Source organism: Aotus nancymaae, unplaced genomic scaffold (genome assembly GCF_030222135.1).
Source record: "Aotus nancymaae isolate 86718 unplaced genomic scaffold, 86718_ANA_hifiasm-v0.15.2.pri h1tg000072l, whole genome shotgun sequence".
In the NCBI taxonomy this organism is placed as follows: domain Eukaryota; kingdom Metazoa; phylum Chordata; class Mammalia; order Primates; family Aotidae; genus Aotus; species Aotus nancymaae.
The window spans coordinates 18,431,933-18,458,674 of NW_026988487.1; the positions used below are offsets into that span (position 1 = coordinate 18,431,933).

Below are 26,742 nucleotides of genomic sequence, written 5' to 3' on the forward strand. Positions count from 1 at the left end.
ACCGTAAGCTTTTGTAAGAATTCTTCATGGTTGAACGCATCTGTTTCCTAATCAAAACACAGGCAGACTCCTCATGCTGGGCCTTAATTTGCTGAACTTGCACATAATTGAGACAGATTATGTATTTTCCAGCTAGTCACTTACTGTTTCGGGGGTGATCCTGGGCTGGCTCAGGCTGTTTCTGGTCAGAGCCGCCACTTGCTTCCTGTGCAGGAGGGCTGGGCGCCCTGTATGCCTATTCCTTCTAGAATCTAATAATAGAGATGAAGGTGGATGCCTGGTGCAGAAAGGACGGAGAAATACTGTTCTTCTGCAGATGTCTGTGCCAGGGAGGAGGTGATGGGCAGTAGTGTGGACTGTGCAGTGGGCAGATCTGAGGAAAGAGAGTTTCTTACCTGAGTCTTCAAGGCAAGCCAGAATCAGGGCCCTAAATCCATTCGAGGACAAAGGAACAGCTAAAGCTTTTACATTCCAAATTGAACTCTCAGAAGTAGCTGGCACCGAGCAACTCTTACCAGAAACCAACTCTGGAGCAGTTGCCATGCTACAAGCCTAATCAACTCTGGGCTGAGAGGTAGAGCCAGGGTGGCAGAGAAGCGTGCTCCAATGAGTGGACCAGGAGTGGGGTGTTGTGTGTCCCACTTTATGGAAATCATACTTGCAAAAACTGAATCAAAAACAATAAACTCTGACCAAGAGGGTCATCCTGAACAATGGGAACATCATGGAACATCTCTTTAAAGAGAACCCCTGACACACGCCTGGTATCTGTGAGCTTACCAGAGTTGCATTTTCACAATCATTTTAGGGATGTGCACCTAATATGAAGTACATCTGTCAATCAGAGTACAGAGAGGCTTCTTGGTGAGGGAGAAGGAAGTGGATAGGGGGTCATTTTCTGGTTCTGCCACTTTCTCACTGAGAGACCTCAAACAAATCACTGTCTCCCTCCAGGCCTCTGAGTCCCATTGGACAGAGGGTAGGATCGGATTAGATGATCTCTAACGGCACTTTGGCTTTCACATTTTCCGCAGGAGAGAAGGAAGAAGGACGGAGCTTCATGCAGGCCCTACTGTATTGCAGATGCTCATTTGACCCAATGCCTCGGTAACCCCAAGAGGAAGTGATGCTTAAACGGTGAAGCAATGCGTCCAAGGTAAGAAGGTGTCAGGGCCAGTGAGTGTCCTTACCACACCCCCATAGGAGATGGCAGGACAATTCAAACCAGAGCCTGGCTGACCTGTGTGTGTGTGTACGTGTGTATGTGTGCACGCGCGTGTGTGTATGTGTGCGCGTGCACACGTGTGTGTGTGTTTGTGGTTTCTGGCTGTGATCCTGTAGGACAGGGGAGGCAGGGAGCCAGTGGGCTCACAGTACTGCTTCTGTTTTAAATCGAGACAAAGCTTGGGAGCCTCACATGGGCTTCCTGTGGGGAAAAAGGAGTCCAATCCATTTAATTAACATCCCACCAGACCCCTGGAACTCTCCTTCCAGCCAGAGCACCAGCAACCCTGATAGCATCTGGACTACCCCACCACAAACCTTTAAGCAATTCATTTTCTACACTTATAAGAAATAAGTCAATAAAAAAGATGTTCGACATAATTTCCCCAGAGAATGGAAGAAAGAAACAGCATGAATTGGAAGCTCCTATTATCTTCTGTTGTCTTGTCTCTGATGACAGATAATGGCGGCTGGCGAGGGCAATTGGCTGGCGGGGAGAATAATGCTTGGGTAAAGGTAGCCTTTAGAATACAACATCCCACATCCAACTCAAAAAGGGAAGGAAAAAGAAAAAGACAAGGCAAGGCTAGCCATGCTGCTCTGTTCAGGCCTCCCTTCCCCCCACATCTAGCAAGTTGCAGCCCCTTTTACTATTAGAAACCGTTGCATGCATCACCCTATTTGTTGCTGCTTTCCCCCGTGCCTTCAGAGAACTGATTAATTGGTCCGATACCAGCAGCTGGTCACGAAGGTCTTAATTAAGAAATAGCCACCTCGTGAATTCCCTGGGAATCAATATCCCTGGGGATGTCTCTTCTGCCTGCTGCCCAGGAGATGGTGAGGAAAAGAGGACAGAGGCAGGCTCCGAATCAATGGGATTAAAATATTGGAAGCGGTAAGAGAGCCCAGTGGCCAGGAAACTCCAGGACAGTTCAGGAGGAAAGAATAATAGACTTTGGTCAGATGAGTCAGCCTCCAAAGCTGAATCCAACTGGCTGGGGGCTCCCACAAGGGGGGTGAACTTGGGGACATCTTGGGTTTGGACTGAATTTTTAAGATTCACTTCACAGATGACAGTTAAAAGTATAACAATTATTTTCAACCCTGACTGCCCAGTAGGAGAGCTTTTAAAATACAATGATGCCCAAGCCCCACTGCACTCCAATTAGAATCTCCAGGCCGTAGGAACCAAACACTGATGTATTTTAAGAACTCCCTGGCTGATTCTATGGTGCACCTGGGGCTGAGAACTACTTGTCCCAAGGATGGTACAGAGCCCATTTCTTCTCCACGTATGCCCCCTGGGCCAGCGACATCAGCATCAACATCACCTGAAAGCTTGTCAGAACTGCAAAGTCTCAGAAACCACCCAGAACCACTCAAGTAGAATCTGCAAGATCCCTAGCTCATTCTCATTTACATCAAAGTTTGAGAAGCCATAGTTTAGACAACAGATTGTTTGGGGTTTTATTCGGACTCCAGCATCAAGGCACATTACTCACCTTCCCTGAAACTCAGTTTCACTGTATGTAAAATGGGACTAATGATATGTCTATGCCACCGTTATCAAGAGAAGAAAACAGAATCATTTCCGCAAAGCACTGAACACAGTGCTTAGAACAGTTGCTTTTCAATAGACACATGTGGTTCCTTTCCCTTCCACAGGAGGATTAAATGAGATACATTATGTAAGGCATTTAATAGGGTGCTGGCTTGTGCTGTGTGCTTAATAAATGTGGGCTACTATTATTTCCTCAAGTATTCCTTAGGCAGTCAGAGGGACTCCTGCCTCTGTGCTTCTCCGGCTTGCTACTCATCCATCTCTTCCAGCCCTTAGAGTGTTGAATTTCAATAAGCCATTTATATGCCTCTCAATCCTGCTGGGTGTTATTAAGCTCACTTCCCTGGGCCTAGCACAGAGTAGGTCCAGGAAATACATAAATAAATGTGAAGGTTGTAAAGTGTCCCTTAGCTGGAGAACAGAGAGGCTGGGAGATCCCATGCCTCGGGCTTCCAAGTCCTTAGATGTCCTGTTTCTTGGCTCTTGGGGTAAGAATGAGGCTCTCTGAAGAAGGAGGAAGGGGTCCCTTCCAGTGTCTGTGGGTGGAGAGCAGGTAAGAAAATATGTCACGGAACATTCTGTGTGTTGGGTCACTTTCAACCAACACAGAAAGCCTAAATGCTTTGTAGACCTAATTAGACTGTGAGATTCTAGAAGAATAAAACCAACTTTGAGACTGTCTACAGATTTTCTTTATTCCCAGCATGCTCAGGCTGGAAAAAAAAAGAGAGAGAGAGAGGTCAGTCCCCTTTGGCTGTTATGCCCCATGGAAAGCAAAGGGAAGGCTTGGCAGATGGCAGCAATGCCCTCCTAATTCATGGGTCACCCTGGAGCTATCCACAGACAGTGCCAGCCCTTTTAATGAAACTACTTAATTGGCATGAACACGGGTGAGTGTACAGGTCACCTTTGCTCAGGTCAGGGGCTCAGATGGGAGCATGAAGCCTCTTGGTTGCATTAAGCACTTTTTTCAAGAAGACTGTGTTGCTAGCAGGCTCAAGAGAGAGAGCGCTGGAACCTAAAATACTAATAAACAGGTCATAGTCCTCCCTAGGGAGCCAGAGGTGGGCCAGCTTTGCCAGGTCATGAAGGACCAACCTCGCAGGTACCAAGGGGTTGGAAGGTGCCTCTCATAGCTTTAATAAAAGCCAATCATTTCTATAGTTTATACATTCACTCATTTAGCAAAAGGTTGTCGAGTCCCTATTCTGTGTTAGGTATATAAAGTGCTTTTCTGTACATTGTTCTGGTTGATTTCATTTAATTAGAGAATAACTTTCTGAGTTAGCTACTATCTTCTCATTTTACCTATAGATAAGGAGAGGCTTAAATAGGTTAAAGAAAGAAACCTTTAACTTATTTTTATTTATTAAAAATTAATAATTTTAAACTTAATTTATTAACTTATTAGTTAGCTTAAAATCACACAGCTTGACAGCATTTGTACCATAGACTATCTGATTCAGGCCTTGATCAGTAGAAAGAGTTTACAGGCATGGCTTCCTGGTCCTTCAAGGCAAACATTCCAGAAAAACCTAGGAAAAGGTCGTAGAACTCCTGGAAGGACCAGGTGCCACCAAGAGGGAGGGTGCTTTGTTTCTGTAGTCTTGGGTACATAAAACTGGGCAGGGGTCAGTGGGCAGTGGGTGGCGGTTGCAGCAAATCTGAGCTGCCTTTATCTGTGCCGACCTGACATCTTGAGCGGACCAAGCCCCAGGCAGAAAGAATGCTGGGAAGTCAAGACACGTGGGCCTCCGTCCTCTCTGCTTCCTGAGAGATGTTCGACCTTGCAGAGGCCCTTGGCTCTTGCCATCTGGGGGTTTAGGGCCAGATGGCTGCCCAGGTCTCTCAGAATTAGGTTGGCCTGATTCCTTGAGCTGTGGGGTTGGTGATCCTGGAGTCACTGCTATAAATTCTGCAAATCGCAGGAAAGCCAATGTTTAAAGACTTCTGCATTGCACTTGAGGTTGTACACATCCACACGCCTCCCACTGGGTCACGACGTCCGAGCATTCATCCCACTGCCGAGGAGAGAGGCCCTTCTTTCCTCCGTCCTCTACGTCCCCAACTCCCAGCTTCTTTTTCTAAGACCTGGGGGTGCTGATAACCTGTCTCAAGTTTCTGACGGTGAGGTGCTCGGAGTTGGGAAGTGTTTCCCTGACTGTCTCGTGAGCAGGAATGATCACACTGTGCGCCCAGCCCTTTGGTCTCCCCTCAGCCTCCCACTCAGTTTTCCAGGTGAGGACAAGGGCCACATGGAAAGGGAAAAGACATTATAATGGAAGGGATGCCCAAGAGGACTGTGTATGGAAGGGGTTGAGAGATCACACCGGACACTTTCAGGTCTTTTTAATTGGCCATCTGTTCTTCACTTTCTTCTTGCTTCCAGGGAGGTGGGTCTATGTCTGTGACTGGATGCAGTAAAAGCAGCTGGAGCTAACACCAGCCTATTCTTCAGCCAGAGGGGTGAGGCCGAGTCCACTAAGCTGGCATATCCACGGTTTGCCCTCAGCAAGTGCCTGATGCCTAACCAACCTCACCCATGAAGCCAAGGATCACTCATTCATTCATTCATCAAACCCATTTCCTAAGCATCTCCTAGGTATCAGGCACTGTGCCAGGCTGTGGGAACACAGAAAAGGACATGATCCACATGGTCCCAGCTCACAGAACTTATAATCTTGTGCCAGAAATGACTAAACTAATAATGACACAAATAATTATAAAATAAAATTGCAGGAAGTGCTGCATGTGTCTGCTCCTGACTTTCCTTCTGCTTCCAGGACTGGGTTTGATTAAAAGTGAGGCTGCTATGATGGGCCACTAGAAGATGTGGGAGGTGAAATCCAGTCCTGAATCTCCTCTCACCCTCTGACTCTTGGGACAGCAGAGCAAGTGAATAGGAAAGAAGAAGAAAGAAGATGCTGTAAAAAGGTGGCTTGGAGCTGGAAGGTGCTAGTGCAGTGGATGGGGGAAAACACACAATCTGTCATTTCCATCTCTTCCATGTCACTGACGTTGGTCCTCTTGACCCTGTCTCAGTTCAGACCTTCATCATCCTTTCCCCGGATGATTGTGGCAGCCTTCTGTCTCCAGTCTTGCCTGTCGCCCCACCCAAGATAGCCTTGATAGAAGTCTGCAGAGAACCTCTCCTCTTTCTGCCGAAAGCAGGATTTCTCAGCTTTGGCACTGGTGATAATTTCGGGCTAGATAACTGTTTGTTGGCTGGGGCTCTCCTGTGCACTGTAGGCTGTTTAGCAGCATCCTTATTAGTAATGACAACCAAAAATATGTCCGAAGATTTCCATATGCCCCCTAAAAGGCAAAATCACGCCTCCTGGGGTGATTTGGGAATTAAGGGCTCAAAGATATTATGCCCCTGAGCTTAATATTCAAGGCTTTTCATGATCTGATTCTAAGCTGTGTTTCAGGCAGAGCGGGGTGGCTCATGCCTGTAATCCTAGGACTCTGGGAGGCTGAGGTGGGTGAATCACCTGAGGTCAGGAGTTCAAGACCAACCTGGCCAACATGGCGAAACCTTATCTCTACCAAAAACACAAAAATTAGCCTGGTGTGCTGGCATGCACCTGTAATCCCAGCTACTCAGGGGGCTGAGGCAGGAGAATCACTTGAACCCAGGAGGTGAAGGTGGCAGTGAGCCAAGATCATGCTATTGCACTCCAGCCTGGGTGACAGAGGGAGACTCCATGTAAAAAAAAAAGAAAGAAAGAAAAGAAAAGAAGCTGTATTTCAGTATGCTCTTCCTCTGTTCTGTCTCTCACATCCTATTATGTAGCCATAATCACCTACATGAAATTTCCTTAAAGTGCCCTACCCTTTTCTTCTTGCCTTTGGCAATTCTGTTTTCTTGGTTTAGAGGGCCATGACACCTTCTCTGTCTATTAAAAAAAAACTACTTGTGTCACAAGATTCAAATAAAAGGCCTTGTCTGAGAAGCTTTTCCAGATTTCTAGAATTTAGTTATCTTACCTGTCAAATAAGGATAAAAAGTCTGTCCCATGGATTGCCCAGAATCATAAAATTTCAGGGCCATAGGAGACCTTGGGAATCACTAATGTCTTCTTTCAGAGAGACAGACGGAAATGCGAAGTGGAGTGTCTTGCAGAAGTCATAGCCAGACAGAGAATAAGCTGGGCCTAGAACTTTGTGTTCTAAATTCTGAGATCATTTTTCTAAACCCACTTGTCAGCCTTTGCAAGATGAAGGCACTATCTAATCAACAGGAAAGTTAGCCTTGTGGCCACAAGGTCACAAAACCTCTCTGTACCTCAATGTTTCTCTGTAAGGTGAGGGACTAAACCAGCTGTTCCCCCAAAATCATTCCAGGCTGCTTTGTGCCATTATGACTCTAATTTTCTTTCAAGAAGATTGTCATTTAATCATAAAGTATTATCATGGGGAACTATTCTTAATAATTCCCAGTCCATCTCATTGTGGGGGCTGGAAATTTCTGCCCTTGCTCACACCGTCAAAATTGAACCCCAGAGCTCAGCTCCCAAGAAGGTTAACATAATGGTTTTGCTACTCATCATAACAACACCTCACATCATGCTTCAGATCACTCCCCAGCATCATTCTTCAAATTCAAACGCGAACCAGAAGTGACAAATGATTCTTGTAATGCGCTCTTTGACACAAATCATTTCTGATTGCTCGGGACCCCGTACAACCTTGAGCATGCAGAATCAAGCTGAGAGGGAGAAGTCTTGGAAAATGAACAGCTTCAACTTCTTGCCGACAAGAACCCTCTGCTCACGAGGCAGCAGCAGTATGTGCTGATTGCCAAACAGATCATTTTTTAAATGATGCAGATCTGTGGGGGATTGGTCTGTTTGGTGATGTGTCTTATCTTGCAATGTCCTATGCAGCCTTCAAAGTGTTTTTAGATACTGGCAAGGAAACAGACATTCAAGTGTGCAGGGTTTGCTTCTGCATATGATGCTATTGTTATCCATCACCCCATAAAGGAGGAAAGGGAGCCTCAAAGAATTCCTAGAACACTGCCAAGTGACCTAACATGTTGCTGTTAGATCTGAGACTAGAATTCAGGTCCTGTGACTCCAAAGCCAGCCCTCTATACCGAGGGGCACCTCTAAGTTATAAATTCCTTTCAAAGTGCTCTTATTATTTGGCCTCATTCTCTGTGGATTGTAGATGAATACTTAGAGTTGAGGAAGGAAGTGCACATTAATGTGAGGTGGGCATTCTGGAAAATGAGGAGGTTTGGAAGGGATCACAAATAATATTCCTGGTTCAAATGCATTGAGAGTGGCAGACCGGTCTAAGTGTGTTATGAGTATCATTTCCTCTCCTTTCCTTAGCAGCGCAGAAATCCTACAGGATAAGTATTGGGATTGTTCCCATGTTTCAGAGATAAAACTGAGACTCAGAGTAGTTAAGCAACTTGCCCAAGGCAGAGGTGAGGTGGGGCCAGAGGCAGAGATGAATGGCCATCCACCAAGGATTCCTGCTCCCCTGCAAAGACTAAAGTTGTGTAGGGAGGTGGTTCCCTGGCCAAAACCTGTATTTCTTGGGTCCTCTGCATTAGAAGAGGCCATGTTGACCAGTTCTTAGCAATGGATATGGCAGGAATAAAAATGTCACTTCTTAGTGGAAGTGGTTATGAAGCTGATGTGCCTTCTTCTCTCTCTCTATCCCCTCCCGCCAATAGACATCAATCCCTAGACTGACTTCAGAAGCCATGTGTGGTGTGGAAATCTTACAAACTTATTCTAGAATGCTTTTTAAAACCAGAACAAATAAAGATAATATTAAAATTTTAAAATAAAAGAAGCCGTGTGTTGAGGAGAGCAGTGTCTATCAGCATGGATCCCTAAATGACCACGTGAAACAGAGTTCCCACCTCTACTCCAGCGTCCCCACACACTGCTGATTGCACTTTGCATAAGAGAGACATCAACTTAAATTGGACTAAGTCGTTGAGATTTCAGGAGGTATTTGATATGCAGCCAACTTTTACCCTGACTAATACACAAGAGTCTTGTTTCCGAGGTGCATTCTCTTAACTGCTACACCACAAAGTGGCCCTGGGATTGTTTAGATTTATGGAGATGGTGGAAAATTTTCTCCTTATTTGCAAGCCCAAGAGCAAAAGTGTGGTGTTATTCTCCCCCCTGTGAAGCCTGGGGAGTATACTGGAGTGATGTTCACGTGCTTCTGAGCCCCTTCCCAAACTCACTGCTCCCTTCAGTCTTCTCATCTCAGGAAATGGCATGAGCATATACTCAATGGCTTGGCAATCATTTTGGACTTCTGTCTTTCCTTCCACCCCTGCATCCTAACTTTCAACAAGTCCTGTAGACTCTATGTTAAAAATAAATTCAGTAGGGTGCTGGAACTGGCTCAAGCCGACTTGTGAGAGCCAATGTCAAATTGTTAGAAATATTGCAAGCCAGCTGATGTCATGTTGAAAGTTTTAGGTGGCCTGTGGTGGGAATATTTACACTATGGAAATTGACAAATGGTACAAACTAAGGTCACCCTGCTCCCAAGAGAGCAGGTTGTTAAATGCCCACTAACACACCCACTGAATATTTTCCCAGTTTCACCTTTGCCCACCACCTCCACTGCTACCACCCAAGTCACCTTATATTGCACATATGACTGTAGTAGCCTCCTAACTGGTTTTCCTGTAATTTTCTGCTCTTTTTCAGTTAACTCCTCACACAGTAGCCAAAGTGATCTTTTAAAAGTGTAAGTGAGGCCAGGTACAGTGGCTCATGCCTGTAATCCCAGCACTTTGGGAGGCCTAGGCAGGTGGATTACTTGAGTCAAGGAGTTCAAGACTAACCTGGGCAGCATGGCAAAACCCTGTCTCTACGAAAACTACAAAAAATTAGCCAGGTGTGGCAGCACGCACCTGTAGTTCCAGCTACTCAGAGGAAGTAGGGGGGTGGCTGAGGTGGAAGAATCACCTGAGCCTGGGGATATGGAGGCTACAATGAATCATGATCACACCACTGCACTCCAGCCTGGGCAACAGAGCAAGACCTTGTCTCAAAAAATTAAAAATAAATAAATAAATAAATAAATAAATACAAATGTAAGCGACACTGCATCGCTTCCCTGCCCAGGCTTCTCTGAGCCTCTCCATTGCCCTTAGAGTAAAACTGAAACTTCTTTCTGTAGTTTATGAGACTCTACACATCTGGCATCTGCCCACCTTTCTGACTCAGCCTCTGCCACTCCTCTCTCACTCATTGGTCTGCAGCTGGGGTGGTGGTGCTTCTGTTCCACAAACATAGTGAGCTTGTTCTGGTATCAGGGTCTCTGTGTTTGCTGATCCCTTTGCCTCAAATGCTATTCCCCTTGATCTTCATATAGTTTGCTGTTCCACATCATATAGGTCTTTGCTAAAATATCACCTCCTCCTAGAGGCCTTCCCTGAGCTATCAGAAATAATCACCTCCCACCCACCCTGCCACAGCATGTGCTTCCTGAAGTTATGTTATGCATGTGTTCACTTGTTTAGAAGTGAAATCTGCTGCTTCTATTGAAATGCACTTTCTGAAGGTGGGAATCTTTCTTTGTTCACTGTATTCACAGTGTTTGAACAGGTGTCTGGCCCCAGAAGATGCTCAATATACATACTGCTAAATGGGCAGACACATATCTGATTGTCAATATGACATGATTGAATGTAGCCAGGTCAAGTCAGCAGATGCTCAGATCATAACGTGGGTGGAGGTTCTGGGAGGCAGGGCCTGCAGGATAGTTGGAAAGTTGGATAGGCTGACTGTGTCCAAGGACCATAGAGCAAAGGGGGAAACCAAAGGAAGAATCTAAACAGAGCAGAAAGTGTAAAAGAGTACCTGGAGGAAGAGTGTAAGCTGAGCCTCAGGCCAACATCTGTCAATGAAGCATCAGACTGTGTGTGTAGGAGGGGCAATAGGAACAGAATCTAGATAGATTTAGCTAAAACCTTTTTGTTCGGGCATCAAAGAAAGCTAGTCCCTATCTATAACTTTGTAGCTGTGTGACTTCAGGGAAATTACTTAACCTCTCTGATTCTCAGTTTTCTTTGTAGAAAAGGGTTAATGATAACCTCCTATGGCTGGTGGGAGCACTAAAGGAATAGAAGATTAAAAGCCTTGAGTAAAATGCTTGGCATGCAGTAAGTGTTCAATAAATGCTTAGTAACTGCAAATTTCCATACTCATTTTAATCTTCCCACCTGTAAATAATCACTCTTTTTATTGTCAATATTCTTTAGTTGGACTTTAGAGATAGGAGAGTCAGGGTATGGAAGCTAAATGGGACTTAGAGGTGAAAACAGTGAAAGATTAGGTCTCATCACATGCCCCAGTGGGCAGAGTTGGGATGGCTAATGAGAAGAGGCTAGGAGGTATTTGTTGGAAATAAAAGCTCGGAGTCACACAGAAAATGAGCAAGCAAAGAAAGGATTTCTCAGCAGGGCAAATTTACTTCTGTAGAAGGGTGCTGCTCATAAGCCTGGCTGCCACGAGAGCACAAAGAACAAAGAAGAGTAGGGGTTTTTATTCCTAATGTGATTTCTGCCTCTGTCTGTGTCTTCCCCCATTGGTTGAGGTTGGACTGCACAATCTAAACAAGTCCCAATTGGTTAAACATTTAAACTTTCTTAGATAAGGTAGGTGTGTGATGGAGGAGAAAGGGAGGGGGGAAAGGGGTCACCTATGAGGGACTAGAAAGCTAGCCTATTCATTCTCACGTAAGGAAAGGAATGTGAACTGGGGCTGTGGCATGTCTAGGCATATTTAGACAGGTTAAGGCACAGCAAAGAGGGGGGTACTTGGAATTAAAGAATAAAGAATGGAGGAATTGGGCAAGCTGTCTGAAGAGGAACCTAACTATATCTAACATATCAAAGCCTCCACACAGACATGGCCAGTGGGAGGACCTGGGGACAGTCCTCATTCACCATGGCATCCACAATGTGATCCCTAGTTTGTTCTCTGAGGTGGCCTCTTCTACCTAGAAGCCTTTTTTACTGAGACGTACAGCATGTAGGAAAACACCAAGACTGAGAGGGATGCGCTGGAAGCTTAGCAACGTCACAAGGCCAGTGCCTGGCAAAGCCAGGATAGAAACCCATTTCCTCTGACTCAGCCCAGCACTGTCTATTCCACCTTCTACCCTGTATCACCTCATGTAGGAGCCGCTTTTCCAGAGGGGCATCAGCTGCTCCTGAGCATGATCTGTTATCCCCTCTTTGTATATTCACATTAACAGTTGTTCAACCAATACCTGCGGAATGGAATTAATTCAAGGGCAGAATTTTTCTACAAGGTAGATCCACGCTGTCTTTTAAAGAGGCATGCCCATGGCATGAGGCTGTGAGGATGAGATACTTGGAGGCTTGGGTAGATTTAGAAATAGAACTGTGAAATTTGAGTCTAGTAATGAATACTTATTAGGAAAGGAATAACAATCTCCTAAATCTATAAAGTGCATTTTAGCTCAGACAACCCATTCAGACTCTTATTTTCACCCACTCCTCCCAGCAAGCAAGCCTGTGGGTGGACTCAGAAGAGGTTAACTTCCCATTTGCAATTGAAGAGACTGAGACACAGAGAGGAAACATGATCGCCTCTGATGAGCCACGTGGCCTTCAGCTAGAGTCTGAGAAGGGGTGACTATTGGTTACTGTAATACCCACTCCTGTCACCTGCAGATGGAGCCTGCAGAGATATTTTTTTCTTTGCCCCCAAAGACGTTAATTTCTGACTAGCAGATTCTTTTGCAGACATCCAGCAGGTGCCTTGCATTTTAATGGACCCCAGATGCTTAAGCTTGCAAAGAGGTCAAGTTTTCTAAATGGACAGCCAGATGGAGAGGCCTTCTGGACTTTCCCTGGGGCCAGGCAAGACTGTGCCTGCCATTGGCTCCTGCTTTTCTTGCCCTACAATGGTTCCAGCACCTTCCATGCTAATAGCTTCTTCCTTCTGAGCCCCTTTCAGGGCTCTGGGCTAGATTCCAAGGTGGAGGGCAGGAAAGCTGGAAGCACAAGCAGGGCAGCTCCAAATGCAAACATTGGAAGGCCCAAATGCACATTCTTTCCTGTTTACCAGGGAAACACGTAGACAACTTTAATATTCAATGCCTTAAAGAACTGCAACCATCGTGCTTCACTACACACACAGTATAGATAAGACACCAATAACTAAAACCCAGCCCCTGTGCCTGGCGCCTCATGACTTGCTCAGCGCATTCACAGTTGCTCTCTCATTTGATTCTTTCAGGATGCTCAGCTCAATCCTTGACTAGCTGAGGTATTTACTGACTGCCAACTGTGCCAGCTGCAGATGCTGACCTTCAGCAGCTCACAGTCCAGATGGAAGACAGAAACATAGCAGGGAATTACATGGGAGAGTGTAGGGAACAACATGAGACCTGTGCGGTGTCATGGGAATGAGTGACAAGGGACTTCTCTCGAGGAGGTGCTATCCGTGCTGAGGAGTTAGCCAGGTGAAGGGGCTGGGACAGAGGAGTGTTCTGGGCCGAGAAATAGCATTTGTAAGAGCCTAGGACTGAAAGAACTCAGCACTTGTGTTCATTTCCTTGGCCTGCCATAACAAAGTACTCCACATTGGGTACCTTCAACAACAGATAGGTGTTGTCTCACAGTTCCGGAGGCTGGAAGTCCAGTATCAAGGTGTTGGTAGAGTTGGTTCTTCTGTGGCCTCTGAAGGAGCATGTGTTCCAGGCCTCCCTTCTAGCTACTGGTAGCCCTAGGTGTTCCTTGGGTTGTGGATGTCATTCTCTGTGTATCTTCACATCCTTTTCCCTCTATACATGTCTGTCTCTGTGCCCATATTTCCCTCCTTTTTTTCTAAGGACATTAGTCATATTAGGATTCACCCTAATGACCTCATTTTAATTTGATCATCAGCTAAGATCCTATTTCCAAATAAGGTGGCACTCAGCATAGGTAGGAGGAGTTAGGACTTCAACATCTTTTTGAGGGGGCACAATTCAACCCATCACAGCACTGCCCAGAGAATGGAAGGTGGCATAAAGATTGAGGGAAGCACAAGAGGAGGACAGGCTAGCTGGTCTACCTGGACACTTTTAGGGTGGGTTCATCAACCATGATGAAGACTTTGCACTTTATTATTAGGGCAAGGGGTGACCCATTTCTTTGCCCTCAAATAGAGTGAGTTAGTTACTCCTGTGAGTCTCTCAAGAGCACTTTTCTAGGTGGGTGGGTGTGGGTTTCCCTACTTGATGGTGCATTCATTGAGCACAGGGACCAAGTCTTCCAAGTCTTATTATTCACTGGGACCCAACAACACAGAGATCAGCAGGTGGGACATGCTTAATAAGTGTTTGTGAATCTAACACATTTAGGTCAGTTGCCGCATCAGCTGACTGCAGAGCTGTTCCTTCATTTATATGTGCTTTTCACACATTTCACATCGTTGTTGCAACTGACACAATCCCTTTTGTACATCTTCATGTATATTCTTGATTTCTCAAGTTGAAATGTTATTTTCATCTTCTTAAAAAGAGAATTTTTCATTACATTCTTCCAGACTCCTGTGCCTTATGTGGTTTACAAAAGAGATCTGACTGGGCGTGTTGTTATTTTTCTTAGGGAAAAAAAATCAATGACTTCTTTGTGTGTCTTTAATGTAGAGGTAAGTAGTAGAATTGGTTTTGCCATCTTAAGGCTGACAAGTTTAATACTTAAAACAGGGTTTATCCAACCCCAACATTGTTAGGGCTTATAAGAGTTTAATGATCTACTTCTAGGATTTAAGATTTGCCTGAGTCTCTCTCTCTCTCTCTCTCTCTCTCTCTCTCTCTCTCTCTCTCTCTCTTCCCCTCTCTCTCTCTCTCTCACTCTCTCTGCTCTCTCTCTCTCTCTCTCTTAAATTTTACTCCTACAGGTTTGCTCTGAGAAAAGCAGCATTTTGTATCCCTGGCCCCAATCTTTAGACTTCTGTAAAACAGGAGATCAGGAACCCCAGAATGCCTCCCCTAACAGAGTGATTGAGTGGCTGACAAATCCGTTGACATGTGAAAATGAATTGCAGCTTGCTATATTATAGCATCCAAACAGCAGGGGAGCCAATAAACATCTAGCTCTGCCCACTCAGTTTACCCCTGGGGCAAACGAGGTTCAGAGAGGGACAGGGACTCACCTGAGCCCAGGAAGCAGGAGGCTCAATGGAAACTCAGGCCATCGCTGCAAAGCACATCCTATCTGCAGTAAGGTGAGGACTATATCATTAGGGCTTCCGCTTTCTCAGGACTTTGGAGACTTCTGGCTCCCCAGAAGCCTCATGGAAAGGAGTGAGCCACCTTCATGCATCTACCTCCTCCCAGGGACTCTAATGCCAGTGCCCCTTCCCAAGCAGCCACTTCTCAAGCACATCACTACTACAGGTACTCCATCTCCAGACGTGAATCCCAGGTGCTCTGCTTCCATACGTCCTTGACCTGGTTTCCCAGGTCCTTCACTTGGTCTAGCACAGGGTTAAGACCCACTGGACAAGAATTTGGGGAGTTTGAATCCAAGCTCTGCCCTTACAAGCTGTGATATTGGGCAAATTTCTTTATCTCTCTGAGTTTGTTTCCTCATCAGTTTCCTGGCAATAATGAGTTTCCCTCTCATAGGGCTCTAACAAAGACAAGACCAATGAACACAAAATGCTGAACACATTCTCTGTTGTATACTTAAATACTTGATTCCTTTGACTGTGTGTACCCAATTAGGGGGAAGCAAAAATCACTTCAAATGAATCCTCAGTTTGTGTGCCAGGGACTGTGCCCAGACCCCCAAGTGTTTTCAGGTCCTTTATGCAAAATAACTTTCACCTGGCACTCTCTCCCTTTCATATGAGAGGTAGTGTCAGAAGCGGCAGTGAGAGCTTGAAAGCACAGACTGCAAATGGCTCAAGCTGCATCTCCTTGGAGCCCCTATTTCAACATTGTTTTGACCAGAATGTTGGTTTCAGCCACAAGCAATTGATTGGCCTATACAATTCTGTCATCCCAACAACTGATTAATTCATCAGCAATGAAACTGCCTGTGGTCCCCTGCTAGCATGAGAGCTACCATTATTGAGCATTTATTCTTTGTCAAGTTCCCCAAGTACTTTACTTATATTACCTCGCTTAGTACTCTCAATAAAGTCTCATTACACAAGCCCTGTTATTCTGCTCTAAGCATGAGGAGCCTGGGGTCAGTTCAGAGAGGCTAAGGAAGCTGCCCAGGGCACACAGCTAGTAAAAGGAAAAGCTGGGATTTGAACCCAGGTCTGTTTCAGTCCTTCAGCCACATTTTTAAATAGGCTTACAGAGGCATAATTTACATACAGTAAAGTTTACATTTTTTGAGAGGACAGTCCAGTAAGTTTTGAGAAAGTGTATAGTTGCAGAAGCACCATACAGTAAAGCCAGAGAACCTTTCCCTAACCCAGCAGTTCCCTCTTGGCCCTTTGCAGTCAATCTGCTCCTTTCAACCCCCACCCCTGGGAGCCTGTAGTCAATGACCTGTTTACTATGACTATACTTTTGCCTTTTCTGTGGTGACGTATGAATGGAATATTGTAGTTTGTAGTCTTTCGTACTTGACTTCTTTCCCTTATTAGAATGGTTTTGAGATTGATCCATGTGGTCACATGTGTCACCAGTCTGGTTCTTTCCAGTGCTGAGTGGTAGACCATCGTGTGAATTAACTATACCCCACTTTGTTCATCCACTCACCAGCTGGTGGACATTTGGATTGACATTAGTTTGTGGCTATTATGAATGAAGCTGCTGTGAACATTTGTGTACAAGTCTTTGCGTGACATATGTTTTCATTTCTCCTGGGTAAATACCCATGAGTGGAAATTCCTGAGTCTTGGGTTAAGTGTACGTTTAACTTTGCAAAAACCTACTGAACCATTTTCCAAACTTTCTGTACCTTTTCAAATTCTCATCAGCATTCCACTAAAGGTTTTGTTCAGCTACATTTAAAAATTTTAGGCTCTACATCTACCTCATTCTGAGCCAGGAGGTTGAGAATAATGAATGCTACATTTGATTGACTCTAAGATGCCATCAATTTTAAGATGCACCATTATTTTACATACTGCTAAGAAAGAAAAGCGTTTCACAAATGATGACACAATGCTTTTATATCACTTAGAAAAAATTTTTCATACTTATTAAAATAGCCCATATATCACTCTTATACATACATAAAATGGAAAATACAAATGCAAGAAAATAGGTAGGGCATTCCTAGAATGTGCAGTCACCTTTAGAATCTTCTGAATTTTCTTTTGACTCCCAGTCCTCAGTATTTATATTTTTGTCTCCCAGAGTTTCCCTGTGTGCCATCAGCCTGTTGATGGTGCAGCATTTTTTAAAAGAGTGCTCCGTTACTGTCTCCAAGAATCTTTTTGAAGCAAATCTCAGTGCTGGGAACTGTCTTACTTGACTACACTCATATTTTACACCTTTCTCCCCACCCAGTTGAATTATGTATCACCAGAAGTTAAGTAGCTTCTGTTCGAATTTAGTAAAATGCTTTGGCAAATTGATATTTGGTGCCTTAAAGATAGCCCTGCTCCATAGATAAATCAACCCCACCAACCTCTATTGCTTTACAATGTCATTAATTTTTTAAAAGAAATATGACAATTTCTCCTGCCTTTAGTAGTTGTTGGTTCTATATGTTAAGCAATGCACATAACCCAACTGAAATTTTGACAGCATTCATGGCCAGGAGACCCAGTCCACACATGTGTAGACTGTGATAACTTCCTCATGACTTGCTGCCTGACAGTGATTGAAAGATGTCTTCATTTGTAGGAGACAGTCTGATCTTAAGGACATTAAAAATGAAAAAAAAAAAAGTGCATCTTATAACTCATTAAATGCAGCATATTTTACCCAAGACATGGATTTCTACTGTGCTTTATTTTTTAATATCTCCCAAATTCCCATAAAAGGCAAGAGAAACATCTGCTTCATTTTTGGCAACTTCTTCCTCCCCAGCCACCTCCAATCACAACGATTCTCCTCTTGTTACCCACTTCTGTCACATTCATTCAATGCTCCATCCTCTTTACCATAGATATTGCAAAAACCTCCTCACTTCTCTACTTGCCTTCTAGAAATTTCTTCCTCTTCAATCAGTCCTATTTATTATTCCCAGAGTAATCTTTCTCCTGTACAAATCCAAACACCTCTTTGTTCTTCCTAAAACTCTTTCCTGGATTTGAAGAATAAAGTACAACCTCCTAAGACATTCAATTTCTTCTACATTCTGGGTCCTGTGTTTTGTTCCAGCATTATTCTCCACCATTTCCCACTCCAGGCACACCCAACTATTTGGTGTTCTTCAAACACGGCCTGGACTTTTCCCTTCTGGGACTCTTCCATTCTGGAATCCTGTTTATGCTTTGTCTAGAATTCCTTCTCTTCCTCATTCCTATTGAAGACTGTTCATAGAAATGAAGCATGATTCTCATTCTGGTTGTATTAGCATGGCACATTTATGGGTAAAGTTTTCTCATATATATGTGCATATATATGTAAATATATATACATATACATATATACATATGTATACACACAGAGAGAGATACATAAATAGACACAATCACATACATTCATCTTATTCATTCTTAGTTGCTATGTCCTTTATGGAATTTTCTTTGCACTCTTTAATTGGATTCCTTCCTTCATGTTTTCTCAACAGCTGCTTATACCATCAATTGCAGCATCTTTTGCTGTAAAATGGAGGTAGGAGGGCTACATAGGCCTATTTCAGCAATTAATTGAATTACACAGACTGAGAGTGCCAGAATTTTGGAGGCAAGTATGATGAAAGAGATCTAGATCTAGATCAGGCAGTAGTGAGACAAGCTGCAGCCCTGTCACTTTCTACCTATGTGACCTTGGGCACATAATGTAACCTCCCTGGCTTGTGTTTCCTGAGCCAATGTAAGCCCTCCAGACACCTTGTAAAACCCCTTCTCCATGGAGAAGAATGCTGGGAAAACTGCCAAGTGCCTTCCTGAATCCTCATATGTGGGGCAATTCCGTCCCTCACCTTTTCTCCTCTGGCCCTTGATTCATGTTTTGTGGCAGAGACAGGGATTGAAAAATACCTTTCTTCTCTTCCAGATTATATACCTGTAGCTGGGAAGCAGCTTGCTAGCACAGGACCTCATTCCCAGCTCCTCCTGCAGCTCAGCATGGCCAGGTGACTGGTTCTCACTAAAGCAATGTGAGTGGAAGTGACAGGTGCTATCTTGGGGTCAAAGCTCTTAATTTGCAAGTACCTCTCCAGGCTCTCCTAGTTCATTTGCTGGATGAGTGAAGATGACAACTAGGGCCTAGGCTAGCGGTTCTCAAACTTGAGGGTGCATCAGAACCACCTGGAAGGCTTGTTAAAGTAGGTTGCCAGGCCTTACTTCCAATATTTATGATCTAGTCATCCCAGAGAGGGACCTGAACATGGGCATTGCTAACAAGTTCCAGGGTGACGCTGGTGCTGTTGGTATGGGAACTACCATTTGAGAAGCACTGTCCTAGGAGATGGCACAGACACAACATGGAAAGAGCCTGGATACCTAATAACCATGGACAGGGCAGAAGATGGGGTCTGTCATGGTTATATTCATCTGTCACTATTAAATAATCAAGAAATAAACTTTTACTGTGTTTGATAATTTATAGATTTTGGTGAGTCTACATACATCATGGTAGGTTAATCTGTCCTTCAAAGCAGTATTCCATCTATCCATGGGGCTGGAGTCCAGACCCATTGTATTGTCCATTTGCTGGCTATCTTTCCTCCTGGTCTGGACCCAGCTTTGGAGTCCCTCAAATCCTCCCAAGCATCTGACCACAACAGTCTCTGGGCCATCACGCAGAGACTGAGGGTCCTGATCTCCTACAATCCCTCCTGCTCTCTGCCATTAAACCTATGGATGGCCACTCCATCCTGCAGAAGCCTAGAGTGAATGCCAACCCACTTGGTAATGAGGACTTTTGGCCTCTCCCTGGCTAGGGCAGCTCATTCCCCAATCCTAATTAATTGCCTCTGGTTGCTGCCCTCGCTGGCTTCTGCCCATGCCACACCTGCATCTAAGAACCCCTAGCTGCCTTGCAGAATGCTAGCATGCTATGAGACAGAATGCTAGATCAGTCTCTCCACTTTGTACCCAATTCCTCAGTCCCAGCACTTCCCAGGCGCAGAGTAGGTGCTCAATACCTAAAATCAGAGCTACAGTGACCAATTCTGAGGAAGAAGTCAAGACAAGAAGAATGACAGATGGCAGCCGATGCAGTCAGCCATCATAGCCAGGCACAAGATATAGGTTCAGTGTCTCTCCAGCAAAGTTTCTGGAGCTGATCAGAACGCAGTCTCTCAGACATAACAGGGAAATTGTGTGATAATTATATATTAAAAAGTTTAGCAAGTATTAAGAGATCACTAGTTCAATAAGCATATGAAAGCTCAAAGCAGGATTCATGCCATTAACTCAAATTACATGAGCCCTGAGTCTGCCGTCGTCTCCCTTTTAAGCAGCACATCAAGGAAAAGAGGTGCTTTCATTGGATTATTAAAAGGATTTAATTAACATGGAATATTTCACAGGCAGACAACCTATGACAGAATAATTAAAATATAGTTTGTTGAAATGCACATTAATTGGTTACTAATTATCACATTTCGTTTCCCTTTATGGGCTAAAGATATGCTCAGGAGGAGACAAGGCTCTGTGGAAAAGTACATTTCCTTGCTTGTTCTGCTTAGTGTTTAATTAGAGGAAAGGACAAAAGTCCTTCACTCTGCAATTCTAGAAAACTAGAATAGAAGTCAGAGCGAGCAAGTGAGGGGTATTACTGCACACTGGTCATGCAGTGTGGTGGGAGACAGTACTGGACTGGGAGCCTACAGGCCTGGGCATTCCTCTCCTGCTCTACTCTCAATTCACCGTGGGTATTTCCCAAGCTTAAAACAGCTCACAGTTGCCTTTACCATTGCATACATTCCAATGCCTATTATCTGGTCAGTTGTGGTCAGGCCCTTCACTATTTTTCCAAGATTTCCCCGCCTTGCCCAATTCTACTCTCACCATGCTGACCTTGCTGTACCTTAAGCAAATCAAGGTCATAACCCCCACAGGACGTTTGCACTTACCATTTTCTCAGCCCAGAGTCTCTTTCCCTGAAGCATCGTATGGGACTTCTTCCAGTCAGTCATTCACAACTCAGTTCAAATGACTTCTCAGAGGGCTTCCTTGACCACCTAATCTAGTGTGGCCTTCTTTATTCTCTATCACATCGCCATGCTTTATTTTATTCCCAGATGTAACACCATAGAATTATCTTGAGTCTTTATTTGTTCACTTGTTTTGTCTGTTTCTTGTACTGTCTGCTTCCTCCATTTGAACATAAATACTATGAAGGCTGGAACAGTATCTGTTTCCTTGGTGCATTGTAGCTCCAGCACCTAGAACACTGCCTGGGACACGGCAGGCATGCAATAATTATTTGTTGATTAAATGAATAAAGATGGCAGTGGATCAAGAAGACCTCCGAAGGTCCTTTCAGCTCCAACACTTTAGGTTACTTTGAACATGGAGAGAACTAAGAGACACAAAGGCTGCAGAAGACAGAGTGCATCTTAACTTTTTTTAAGAAAGCTCCTACTATCCCTCAGCAAAGCTTTGCTAATGATGGCCTTTCAGGAAGTGTTTGTGGATTTGGGTCCATGCAGGTCTGCAATTCTAGGGGTTCTCAAGAATCAGCAGGATTCCTGTCCATCTCTCCTTTTCAAAGCTAGAATCATGGGGTCATCACTTTAAAAATTCACCTTCTCCCTTAATTTTTTCACATCTGCTTCGTCAATCTGCTTCATGGGATTCTAGCAAGACCAAGACCTTCCCTTCAGGGCTCATTTTGCAAATTAGCCTGGATCGTGGCTGACAGATGCTGCCTATGGCTGTTGGGTGGGCACTCTTGTTTTTCAAATGAAGAGTTCAGATCCTTGGCACTATGAAAGTACTTTCCTGGGTTCTAAATCTATAGTTCTGTCCTTTCCTCTTTTAGAGAAATCTGTGAAATATCATGGATGATAGACCAGGTTTTAAATATTCTTCCCCAGAAGTGGTGGTCATCTTCCTCCCTAATGCTCCTGCCACCCTCACTCCATGGTGTTTGGTCACTTCCTCCTCCACCACCAAAGGAGAAATGTACAGGAATCCTGCTAATTCTCCCTCAGTAGCTTGGATGACAATGGGATTTATCACCTCCCTGTCCTTTGTGAACTATTGCCTTCTCACGGGGCAGCTAAACCTAGGAATACAGAGACAGCCTTGAGCCAGAGGCCTGGACCAGCTTCACCCCCAGCATTTTGCCAGATGCTTTCTTTGGCTCTGTGTTTCTGGTTTTTCATCTCAGAGCAACTGCTTATCCCAGCAGAGTGGAAATTCAAATTTCAGAGTTGTAGGTGAGAGCTGAGATAAATCAGGCCCTCCATGGGGTCCCGTCCAGCTCAGTGGAGTTCTGCACAGTCATTTGGGGATGGAGCTCCAGATAATAATAAAGCATTACTTTGTCTAATCTGTGCATATATTGTAGAAATAGTTTATGGAGGAGTCCAAATACTGGAAGGATCTCAAGCAGTATTGTTCTAAAGTCAACTTTTAAGGCAATATCTCCTTTGCATGTTTGCAATCCCAGTAACTGCTGTGGTCTGCTCTGTGAGTGCTGGTGGGCTCTGCTGGGCGACAATGATTGACAGGCGATACCATGGGAAGAAAGGCCTAACATGTGTGACGTGAACAGGGCAGGACAAATCACAGTGAATAACCGCAGTGATGTCACAGGACCCTCATAGCTAATACACATACTGGGATAGTTCTCATTTACATTCTGGGACAGTAGCAACTGCTTTACAGCTCTGTTGTGTAGCAGTTCAATAGCAAAAGCTCAAGAGCCAGACACCCTGGGTTTGGTCCTGGCTATATTACTTATTGGCTACTACTGGACTTTGGCTTCCTCATTTAGAAAAGGGATAATTACATCCCTTGTAATCTAATGGAGAGAATATTAGCAAGAGGTATGAGTCCAGAGTAGAGAAAACAACAACTGCTGAGTAAATGGACTATGGTTTCCAGAGAAGGTACAATTGCAGTGGTCCTCGATGTATGATTAGGAGTTTTATGACCAAAAAAAGCTATGGTGAGTACAGGAGTATAAGCAGTAGAGAAAGTGATAGAAGAGATGGTGGCGAGAGAACTACATTTTAGGTAGGGAACAGCCTTTGTGTGACTGGCCTGAGAATTGCAGTGGAGCAAGAACAAGAAAAGATATATTGAAACTCTGGTTGGGCTTAATGCAAAGCTAAGAAATTTGGACTTTGTTCTGTGCAAGAGGATTTCTTTTGTTTTTTTCTGGATGATATTTTTATGCCTAGAAAATAAACAATATTTATCTTAAGCTCACTGCAGAAAACTTGAATATCAAGAAAGTGTAAAGTAAAAACAGTCCTATGCAAACATACTACACAAAATAATTGCTGTTAACATTTGGTGGGATGTCTTTTTGGTGCTTTTTTGATGAATATGTATGCTGATCTAGCATTACAAAAATGTTATCTAGGGAACACTGTTGAGCAGGAGAGTGTCACACAATCAGGTTTGCATTCCTGAAAGATTCTGGTGGTGGTGGCTGTGGGAAGGAGGGCTAGAAGAGGCTGCAGTCAGAGGTCAGGACTCGCTCTAGTCCAGGGGAGGGATGATGAGGGCATGGGCCAGGGCAGTGCCTGTGGGGCTGTGGAGAAGGGACACCTTCACAGGAAGAGACGCTAAAGACAAAAAACTGCTACCTTTGTCAAGTCAAACTTGAAGTCAATGGCTGAACCAATGACCAATCAACGGCCACTAAGATTCTCTTCTCTAGGATTCTGCTCTACTCCTAATCAGATGCACACAGCTTGGTCTTCCATTGTAGAAAATGCTCCTCTCCTTGCGAATAATTAGATTACAGACATCATTCCCTGGCACCCCCACAATGCTTCTTTCAAAACTCAGTATGAGGGATTTTTAGACTGTTGTTCTGAGATGCCATAGCCATCAGGATCCCTTTGATGTAAAGGCCAGATATTGTCCTCACAGGGGAACTTCAGGGTGACTCTTCTGACTCTGCAGGTGCCATACCACTCACCTCTCTAACCCCAGCCATTGTTCTCTTCCCTCCCATGCCCCTCCCCAAACCGGCTGCTACCAAGCTGTGCCCAGTAAATGAAGGTTGTCACAAAGAAGCCTGAAGCTGGGTCTGAGAAATGAGATGTGTTGTCTGTGATTCGGGAAGATTGAGAAACTGGATAATTGGGGGCTGGAGAACAAGTCCCTTCAGACATCCAGGATGGGCTCACAGTGAGGACCACATTAAAATCTCATTGCCCTCTGCTTCCTGGTAGCCCCTGCTGCCTCGCTTCAAGTGCTGTTTTGTAAGCAGTGTTTGCAGAGAGTTAACAAATCTGAAGGGGCCCTGAAAGGAAAAGGGCCTCTGTTGAATAGCTTTTCTCTTACTAGAGGAAATGAGAGATGGTTTTCCTTATAACCCAATTTCCAAAGCCTTTTATTACAGAGCGTCTGGAAGATTTGCCTCCTGCCAGGCCGAGTGGGGCTGGGTCAGCTCCATAGGAGAGCTTAAGAGATGGCTGGATGGCTGCTGGAGATAGAGGGTGGTCAAACTGATAGAATCAATAACATCTTCCCTCAGTAACACAAAGAGCCTTTTCCAACTCATGCATTTTGCACTGGATTTTCTCTCCTGAAACCATGAAATGGGAGGCAGCATATAGCATGACGGAAGAGTAAAGACAGGGGCTTTGTGTCCAGCAGACATGGGTTCCAGTTCCAGCTCCTGCACTTTCTGGCATTACCTGCAGTTTCCAGCTTTGGAAAAGGAAAGACAGTATCTGCCTGAAAGGCTGCAGTAAGGGAGGGTGAGACAATATGTAAAGTCCTGGTACATTTAGGCTCTCAACATCCCTTCTTGTTCATACAGATCCTTCGAATATTTCGCAGCCAAAGATCAACCAGTGGGATTTGTGCTTTTCAGGTAATAATTTTAGGGCAGTGATTTGTCAAAAGTTACATACTGAGTTCTGGACAAAGCTGGAAGCTGGGTGGTCAGTGGAACACTCAGGTCAGGTATTCTGTTAGTGCAATAGGTGTGACTGTGGGAGGTGGAAATGTCTCCCCAGGGAAGTGCTTCTGGGCTCTCTTGCACTGCCCTGGAGCTGGGAGGGGAGATGCATTTGCAGTGGGTCTCTTCTGCCTCCCTACTGGACACTGGGCCACAGGACAATGTCTGTAGAAGAGGGGTTCTGAGCAGCAGGGACATCGAGTCACTTGTTCTTTGGGGCTTAGGATGGTCAAGAGAAAGGGACTGCTAGAGCTCTGGCAATCCTCCCCTACCCTGGAGTGGCAGAGGCCCTAGTGGAATTGGACTCCTTCATGGAAACACCAAATCAATGCAGTGGAAGCACTGCATATAACCTGAAGGGAAGGGGCCTTCTCTGGGGCCAGCGGAGGTGTTGCTAAGAGGGTGGGTTGAGATAGCACTAAGCTGACATGTAAACAGGTGGTAATTGAATATATGGTTTATTTTGGGCTTTAGAATAATGAGTCATACTCATAATAAACAATGAAATGTTTCCTGCCTCAGAGCTTCCAGAGACTCCAATACAACAGGTATCAGAACTTAAAAAGAGGGGTAAGACTTGCAAAGAGAGGTGGAATAAACAACTTGAAGTCTCATAACCTTCAGCTCTGATAAAGGAGATTGTTTGGGAGGCAGGTCCTTTGTTGTTGTTTTTATTATTATTATTATTATTTTGAGATGGGTGTTTCTCTATGTTGCCTGGGCTGGCCTTGAACTCCTGAGCTCAAGCAATCCTCCCACCTTAGCCTCCCCAAGTAGCTGGCACTACAGCTGTGAGCCACTGTGCCCAGCTGAGAAAGCTCCTTTAATACCAGCTAACCTTTTGTGAGTTCTTTCCATGTGCCAGGCATGGTACTATGTGCTTTCCACCTTTAACCCAATTCGTTTCCACAGCATTCAATTATGTGGTAGTAGATATTATTATTATACCTATTTTGGTGATGGAGAAGCTTAGGCTAAGAGAGATAAAATAACTTATTCTAATGTCTCACATATACTAACGAGGCTTAAATGACTGCATGAAGCACTTTGTAAAGCAGAAGGACCCAGCAAAGAGCTTTTATTGTTCTGCATGAAGCAGGTAGGAGTGAATCTGAGTCCCTCTTTTTCTCCCCCTGCAGCTGAATTCTCTTTCCAGGTACAATTCAAGCACCCAGGAGCACCAGAACTGCTTAGTGTCAATAAATTGGGTGGCAGTGCTGTCAGGCAGTAAACTTAGGGGAGAATTACACAGCAGGGCCATGAAGACCCAATTCTCTAATGCCTGGGGAAACGCTTTGCAAATTGGAAGTGATGTTTTTAACTGCCTTGGAGGGTTTCCTATAAGTGGAATTGTTCTGTTTGGAAAGTGGCTTTAGCTAGAGACAGTGTTATTTGATTGTGTTGAATTCAGTTTGCGTCTACACAAATATGACACAGAGTCTCTGTCAAGAGTGAGTTTGAAGTTTAAGTGGGGGCAGGGAGAGAGATAGTAATGGAGTTAGAGTGTTTTAGCATGACTGCCTGTGTGCATGTGTGTTTGTGTGTGTGCAAGTGCACATGTGTGGTGGATGGGGAATCAATTGAAGGGAGTGACCGTGGAAAAGCTATTGCAAAATGAACGAATCTCTACTATGTCAATAAGAAAGGCTTAGGGGAAGGGGTATTTGAAGATGTGGGAAGAGCATGTGCAAGGACATAAAAGGGCCTGGGGTTGCCAGTTAAAAGACCATCAACCTACGTACTAAGCCCTGCTAGCATCTGTG

The 26,742-nt window shown here is 44.5% G+C and overlaps 1 protein-coding gene and 1 long non-coding RNA gene across 2 annotated transcripts in view; both read right to left on the bottom strand.

Annotated features, from left to right (window-relative positions):
- The window catches only part of ASIC2 (acid sensing ion channel subunit 2), a 1,063,183-nt gene that overhangs the window by 494,037 nt on the left and 542,404 nt on the right, over positions 1-26,742 (bottom strand). The window lies entirely within an intron of this gene.
- LOC105715057 (uncharacterized) lies at positions 2,905-6,925 on the bottom strand. Its single transcript, XR_001106958.2, has 3 exons — positions 6,776-6,925; positions 6,621-6,684; positions 2,905-3,321 (listed from the first exon to the last, which is right to left on the bottom strand). It is a non-coding gene; the product is annotated as an uncharacterized LOC105715057 (long non-coding RNA).